An 8,170-nucleotide genomic window follows, 5' to 3' on the forward strand; every position below is an offset into this window, starting at 1 on the left:
GGTACATTTTCTGCTGTTTCCCCAGCAATAGACTTTGAAGCTTTTTGAAGATTAGGGCAGTACTTGAGTACTTGTGAGCTTTCTTTTTTCCAGCTAAACAAAATGGGTAATACTGCAGTGCAGTAATAAGAAAATGGCTTATCAGGGACAGAAGCATACACCAGAACTGTGGCACCTACTTGCATTATATTCACAGTGGTTCATTCTGACATACGTAGGAAAGATTTTTGTAAGAATTTTGACACATAGACACAGGACACTTGTAGTCAAATACCAATGAGCTTCGTAATTTGGTTATACAGTTGAGCCGCGCTGAAGCACATGCTTCATTTGTAAATGTGAATAGGCATTCAAGCTGCTTAGTATTCCTTAAAAGGCAGGGCAGAACATGGTTACTGTACACGCAGCGCCTTTCAGCATCACTTTTCTGTTTAGACTGCCTGTCCCTTTTGGGAATAGTTCTGAACCCTTGTCATGGCGGCAGGCCAATTTCTGAAAAAAAAGAAGCCGAAAGCAGTGTTGTAGCAATGGAAATGCACAGGTGATTATTTCAGATGTCTGCAAGTCCAGGGAGCTGGAGGCCAGCTGCTGAGTGAAGGCTAGAGATTTCGAGGAGCAGCTATCATTGATGATGTAAATAAGCCCGACTGGCAGCTTTCGTAGAAGAGACTGCTAGCTGGGGGTGGAGGACCGACCGTAAGCTTCCCTAGAGCATGAGCTGTGACTGGGAGAAGAGCTGCGTGACACGGGTGGAACTGAAGCCATCTGTAGGAAGAGAACCAGACAGAGAAGAGGAGGACCAAGATTTGAGGGAGTGTATTTAGCAAATCAAGAGAGATGGTGTGATTATAATAATTTCCTGAGGGCAGCAGCCTTATCGCATTGAAGATGGTTAGAAACAATCAATATGGTTCTGTCAGTAAAAACAAGGGTTGGATATTTGTCAAGAAAGGACTATGGTGATAGTCTGGATTTGAGAGCTTGTTCATATGGTCCAAAAACACGTAAACAATGTCTTGGTGAGAATGAGGCGGTAAGTTTTGGTTACTTCTCAAACTTGGCACTGATATGCTATATTGGGGGTAGGGCTGTTGGGGAAGCCACGTGTAAGGAACATCAGCGCGTTAAACACATTTTTGCCCCTTCCCCTTGCTGGGAATACTAAAAAGTATGTGCAGTCTCACATTCCCTGGCTCTTAACTGGTTAGGGAAACTGAAAACATTTAAAAGTTCCTTGCCCTGAGAAAATGTTCTTTGGGACATTAACTTCAAGTTAACATTTGTTGCCAGAGATTTTTTTTTTCCCCCCTAAATGTTTGACGCTCACAACAGTTGCAGGAGTGGGTTCTGCTACAACTGCCACTGCTCCATCATTCCTCCATAGTTTCCTGGGAATCTGCAGCCTTGGTCTACAGTTAGCTGCTGGCTGAGCATCTGTGTGTGATGCTCATGGCTAAGACACAGCCACAAAACAGACTTCTTGACTGGTAGCAGATGTTCTATTCCTCTGCCTCAATTTCAAAACTACAGTTCCTGCCTGGGATTCTATCCTTTAGACTTTGGATCATAGTAAAATTCAGGTTGGGAGAGACCTCTGGACCTAATTCAGCCTTCTTCTCAAGCGGGATCAGCTGTGAGATTAGACCAGGTTCCTCAGGGCTTTAACTAGTCAGGCCTTGAAAATCTCCAAGGATGGAGACTGCACAACCTCTCTGGACAACCTGTTCCAGTGCTTGACTGTCCTCGTCACCCTGATGAGCTGGTCTGTAATACACTGCTATGTGCTTGTCACTGTTAACTGCCATCCATCACAAATGTTCAAGCTGCTCCTTCATGTAAAGAGCCCCCTCAACCTTCGCTTCTTCCTTCCCTGTCTTTCCTGAGAAGCTTGTATCCATCCATCACAGTGCTCCCACCACATGTGGGCTCTCCCACCGTATCTGTTATTCCAACAGTGCTGTAGAAACAGCACGAGGAGCTTTAGTTCCTCCTGCTTGTTCCCCAGGCTGCCGCATGTTTGTATCCATACATTTGAGGTGGTCATCTGTTCATCCTTTTTTATTGTTCTGAGGTCCCTCTTGTTCCTGCCACTCTGCATCTTTTGCTCTCAATCCATGTCCACTGCTGCCTCACTTAACTTTGTTATAATTGTCCTCCCTTATTGTTCCTAGCTGAAAGCCTTGATATGGACATTGTTCTTATCCAGCTTATAAAGTCCCCTCGACATTCAAATCCTGCCTAAAAATTAATTTCTAAAAGGGTCTGCAGGAAAATAAGAGGTTGTGAGTACCAGATTAGCATGATGGAAAAGCAGCAGAAAATACATTTGCGCCTCTGCAGGGGAGCATGGTGGAAACATCTGAGCTAGCCTCAGCTGTGCTGGTGCATCTGCAGCGAAGATAACACCATGCAGAGATACTCATGCAGGTGTGGAAGAGGACTCTGCTGCCCAGCAGAGCTTGTCAGCTTGGATTTGGCACACTGCTGACGCTCTGTTACTTCTGGGTCCAGAGCAGTCGGGCTCTCAGCTGCAACGTAGCTGTACTCTGTGCTTGTGCTGGGTCTGTGGTCATTGAGGAAATGTGTTCTTACAACAGCATGTCTTCGTTCTTGCAAATTTATTTCTAAGTTCAATTTAGTTTATACTCTCGGGGGTGGTCAGGCTATGTTTTTACTTGACAAAATTTTGTACCTTTGGAAAAAGGAGATAGAGAACAAACCTTTATTTAAATAATTTTGCCAACAAACTAGTTAAAGGTCCATGCCAAGCTCAACTGAAGCAAGTTTAGGATTTCCAGCCTGGGCTGCTTTGGAGAGCTGATTCTTCCACAATTAGGAAGTTTTTCAAAGTGAAATCATCCTGTTACTGGAAAGCTCTCTCTTCCAAATGCTTTGTCTTGCTTATTGCAAAATTACCACCAAGGTTCTCTTCTAGTACAAAGTTCTTCTAGCAGTCAGGGGTAATTTGAGGTCACTTTGTTTAAAACAAGGGTTAGGATTTACACAAGGCTAACCTGTGCCTGGAGATAAAATTTCTTCCTCCAAAGTCCTCTTAGTTGAAAGTCTTGATCGACTGCTTTTGCAGACCCGTTTCTTGTACTTTCTTTAAGTAGAGGGTTGGTTTGCTTTCTTTTGCAGGACCTTCCTGCTTCTTTTCCCCCCTCCCCATTGTCTTTTCATCATATCTCATCTGATCTGATCTGTAAAAAATAGTATTTCATTTGGCCCATATTATTTTGTGGAGCAATAGTGAATACAGTTGCATTCAAGAAATGGGTAGTTCTTAAAATGTGGCTCTCATGTTGCAATGTAACTTTTTTTGACTACTTGATTTCTTGTGTAGATTGAGTCTCCATACTGCCTTTTCCGTGGCCTGTAGAGGGATCAATTAGCTGGACTTGATGTGCCTCACTTACAGTGAACATGTATTTTTAGGAAGTCTATTCATTTAAGAGACTTGTTTAACACAGTCTGTAGTATTAGAAAGCAGAAGCTACCTGCAAATTTTTTGAGAGACTCTTTACCCTTCAGAATTATTTCTGTTTTCCCCTGTTGTTATGAGGAAAATGATGTTCAATTTGTTTCACAGAAAGACTTCAGAGATAGGTTTTTTGTTCCCATGCTGAGCTCTCTTGTGCATACAGATTTGTAGTCAATGTAAACAGTGCAGCCCTGTACAGGAATCTTGCATGGAACAACTCCCAGAATATGTCTCCTAGGTATTATCCTCGCAGCCTGATGGGGAAGTAAAAGCACCATGAATTACTAAGGCATAGCCTCCCATTTGTGTTGCTGACTCCACAGGATGGAACAATTCCCATAATTCTGTATCACTTTTTCTCACGTTGGACACAGGCAGAACTCTGCTCTCCTGCAGAGAAAGGTACGTATGTTAGAAGTCGGATTGTTAGGTTGTAAAGCAGTATTATTTAAATTCTTTCTGAACATTTGCATCTTAAGTTTGGTTTTCTAAAGTCCTTCTCTAGGAGCTATTGCTGGAGATTTTCAGGATGAGAGAAGGAACTGGGAGAATACATAAAGGCTTCATATTGCAAGTAATTAGATAAATGGTAATTACTATTAGATTAATTATCAAAAATAATTATATAGTGGAAAGTAATACATGTAACAATCCAGCAATAACAAGGAACACTGCCTAATCTCTTTGAACCAATTTTCCTCCCTTAATTTTCTGTAGTCCTCCCAGTGGTGCATTACTTCTATAAAAGGATGGGATTTGGGAGAGCATACTGAATGGAAATTACAATATCCAATACATGGGAGGGTGAGTATTTAGCCACTGCAGTAAATAAAAAAGAAGCGTTACTGACGCCATCGTGAAATGAGGTTCAGAGATTTTGTGAGTCCAAAAATACAACATAGAGAATTGTTCTGTGGATCTTTAGGTGATTCATACTGCTTCCTTTTGAAAATTATCTTTGGACACCTATCAAAAGAGGGTTTGCTATAATTGCTTGATATCTGAGCTTGCAAAGTAAGATCTCATTTGAAATGACCATGATCTCTTTGTTGAGACACGAAAGACCTTAGCTATTACAGTTCTGCACTAAAATCCATGTTTAAGAAGGTTTGCGCTGCAGTTGGCTTAGGAATGTGGACTATTACCATTTTCAGTTATTCTAAAAATGCAAATGCTTATGGATAGCAACAGACTTTCACACTTCTCCCACTTAGGCCGTATGATTTTAGTTCCCCTTTTTACTATAGACGATATTTCCAATCTTTGAAATGTTTTGCAGCAATTAATTTTATATTTCTTCTAGGAGATAAATAATAAAGTAAAAGATCTCCTCTGTGTTTGTTCAGTAAGTTGCTGTTCCATTGTGCTGTTGAAGTCTTTGATGAGATAAAGAATAAACTGTCTGGTGCTTTCCTTCCTCAGATGTGGGCAGAGGTTTGTTGCATACTGAAACGAGGATGCATTTCGTAGAGCAATGGTTTTGAACTGTTGATCTCTGAACCCCCCAGTGTCCAGGGAACTATGTCTAAAGAGCTCACCAAAAAAAGCAAGAAAACAAAACCCTGAGAAAGCCAACCTGACTGTCAGCCAGCTTCAATTCACCCAACAGAGGTTTTCAACTTTGGGGATTTTCCAAACAAAACAAAGGTCAAACCAACTGCTGTTGAGTCATGGTTGGAGATGTAGCATTTCTTGCATTCCAGCATCACTTTATGATTAATAATTTGTTTAAGTAAATAGTGGTCTGTGAAGAGTATGTCTCTGTCGCTTACAAAACGTGGCTTTTAATGAAGAGAGCAGAAATAATATTTTGGATGTCTGACAAACTCGGAAAGATATCTCTTAATGGGGAGCGAAGAAATTTTTTCTAGCAGGATATCTAAAGTTTCTGAACCCTGCCCTGGCAAATAACTTGCCTTCTATCCTCATAAATTATAAAGGGGGAATACGGGCGTCTCAGTTTGTCTTCATTTAATTTTATCCCACATGTATAGGGTTACAAGTATGTGGCTGTTAGGCATAAGTGATAGGATTTTATGCTCCAAATGCTGGTAAGAGAGAAGCTTCAGATCACAAGGTTAATGCAGACTTGATTCAAAGACACCTAGTCCAAATCTCCTACACTTTTTTAGACCCCACCCACCATTGCAGCAGAAGACTATAAATATTAACTACTGCCAGCTGCTTGCTCCCAGTAGGGATACCTTCCCCTGAAGTTAATCTTTCTGATTCAGTGGGGACCTTTCATTGCCAAGCTGACCGAGGGACTTGTGAAGTCTGAGAAGGCAAAGAAAGGTTTGTCATCCCCATGCCCCGTTCCCAGCAAGTTTTTTTCCTCCTGACTCCAGTAACAGCAGGACACAACCCTAAAATTCTTCTCAGATACAGAAAGAGTGGGCAATGATGTTACAGCATGGCCATTTCTATTCCTCAGATTTGTGCAATTTATGTTGTTGGGGGAGACACGGACATTTTTATCTAGCATCTTTATTCTGTTTTTCAAAAAAGATTGATGAAACGATTTTTTTTTTCCCCCTGGAGTTTAATAAGCTAGAGCTTTCAGAGTTGTGCTTCACTTGCTCCCATGTTTGTCCTGGCAAAGAGCAAAATTTAAAGCTGAGCCTTTTTCTGCTGGGTGTTTTTCTTTTCTGCGATAAACACAAAATATGCAGTTGGTGTCATGAGAGCAGTAGGTGTGGGATTCAACTGACGCTTCCCAGCAGAAAACTCTCCATCTTGCCAGGCCATTGAGGAGACATGACAATGATTCATTTCGGTGATAACGCAGCAGGAACACAAGTCCAGTTGTTTGCTGTGTAGGTCAGAATGGGGTATGTTGGCATCTCTGTTTGCAGACTTTACAAAGAAGTCTGGGAATGGGAAGCACGACAGGAAAAACCCTATTCTGATACTACTTAAATTGTTCCCCTGGCAGAGGTAGGCTATAAACAGTTTGCTGTCAAATACTTGCTGTCTAGCTGGCACAGCTGGACTGTCTGTATATGAGGAGGTTTAATTTCTTGGATTAAACAGCTTGTTTACTCTTTACCCAAGCCCTGTGATTAAAGTCTGGGTCTGTGTCAAGGAAAAGGCCCTTAGAAATACTCAGCGACGCTGTTCCAGCGTGAGTTCCTGACAGCAGTTTATGTTCATGTAGATATTTCATGTACTTAAGAGTCAGGGGAAATTGGCAGGTAACTTGGTTAGCTCAGGACTTTTCTTGCAGCCCTGTGCCTTTTAATGTCTGTAATAGTGCTTCAGAAACTTGTTCACCTGTCAGTTTGGGTTTTGCCTATTCAGTCAACACGGGCTTTGCAAATTAGCAGATGAAGTTGTTGGGGACATAATTTTGTGTAACGCATTACAACATTTTATTGGACACCCCATTGCACATCATGATGACATGTCTTCTTGTGGGAGTCTACCAGCTCTCCCCTGATGTCTCTTCCTTCCAGGAAAGCCTCTGGTTATCAAAGATGAAGAACCAAGATTTTATCTCTTTCCCTATGCGAGTGCTCCAAGGGAGGGACCTGGGACTGCTTTTGTTTGGTAGGTTTGGATGGTATCATGCACTCTTTGGAGCATGGTGTGTCTCTGCATGTGCCCATGCAAGCACCTCAGGCTCTAGTTTCCAGGGTTGTCCCTCTGGTCCTCCGTTACCGTTATCTACATAAACAGCAGCACTACAGCTAATACTGCTCTCTAGCTAGGAGAAGCTGAGGCACATACTGTGCCTTCCTATTTTGGGGAGAATAAATCTTTCCCAAATGATGCATCTCCTTGAAACTGTCCGTCAGCTGCTTCTCATACCAGTGGGAGGAATGTGCAATGCCTTACAGCATTGATCGAATATATGTTATGGCAAACATTACAGCCAAAATCATACTTTTTTAGGTTCCACACCACACATATTCAAGGAAAAATTTGCCCTCTTTGTTCCATATCTTAAGAGCTGAAGAGATTTTTGAAGCAGTTGGAGGCAGTGTTCCAAGATCAGATCATGTACTCTTTTTTTTTTTTTCCTCTGGAAAGAAGGAAATAAATCCTGATGGCTGGACATGATGTTGTCTAATGATCATACTTTTTCTTGGCATGTTTATTAGCACAATGTGGACTTTTATGAGACACTTCTCCTCCCTGTATCAGTCCTAACCATTTATAGCAATTCTTTTCTCTGGGGTTCAGTTAATTATCTTATGAAAAATCTGTCTCATACAAGAAAGATACCAAGGCAGGTGATAATAAATTTGAAATAACGGTATGTGCTATCTAAGATTTTAACTTGCAACACAATTCAGAAGGGAAGTGGGTGGTAACTCTGATATTTTTATTTCGGCCTCATCATGAGAATTTGATTTAATCTATCTTTTTTATTGCTGGTGAGGCTTAATTTAAAAAAAGCCAGGGAAATTCTGACCACCTGCCTAAAGGTCAGATTTCTTTTCTAGTAGGGGCTGAAGCCCTAGCTAGTGTTTGTGTATATATATCTGTAGCTTAATGGCTTTCAACAGAAATCACTAGCTGAGGATCTTGATTGCTCATGATTATAAATAAAGGCATAAAGAATACTAAAGGAAGGGGATTTTGATTTCTGCTACTGCACTGTTATATGAAATGCATGCAAACAGAGCAGAACACCACGTTCAGACACAGAGAAGCATCTGTATGGAAATGCAACTTGAATTTTCA

This window comes from Aptenodytes patagonicus, chromosome 2 (assembly GCF_965638725.1).
Source record: "Aptenodytes patagonicus chromosome 2, bAptPat1.pri.cur, whole genome shotgun sequence".
NCBI classification, from domain to species: domain Eukaryota; kingdom Metazoa; phylum Chordata; class Aves; order Sphenisciformes; family Spheniscidae; genus Aptenodytes; species Aptenodytes patagonicus.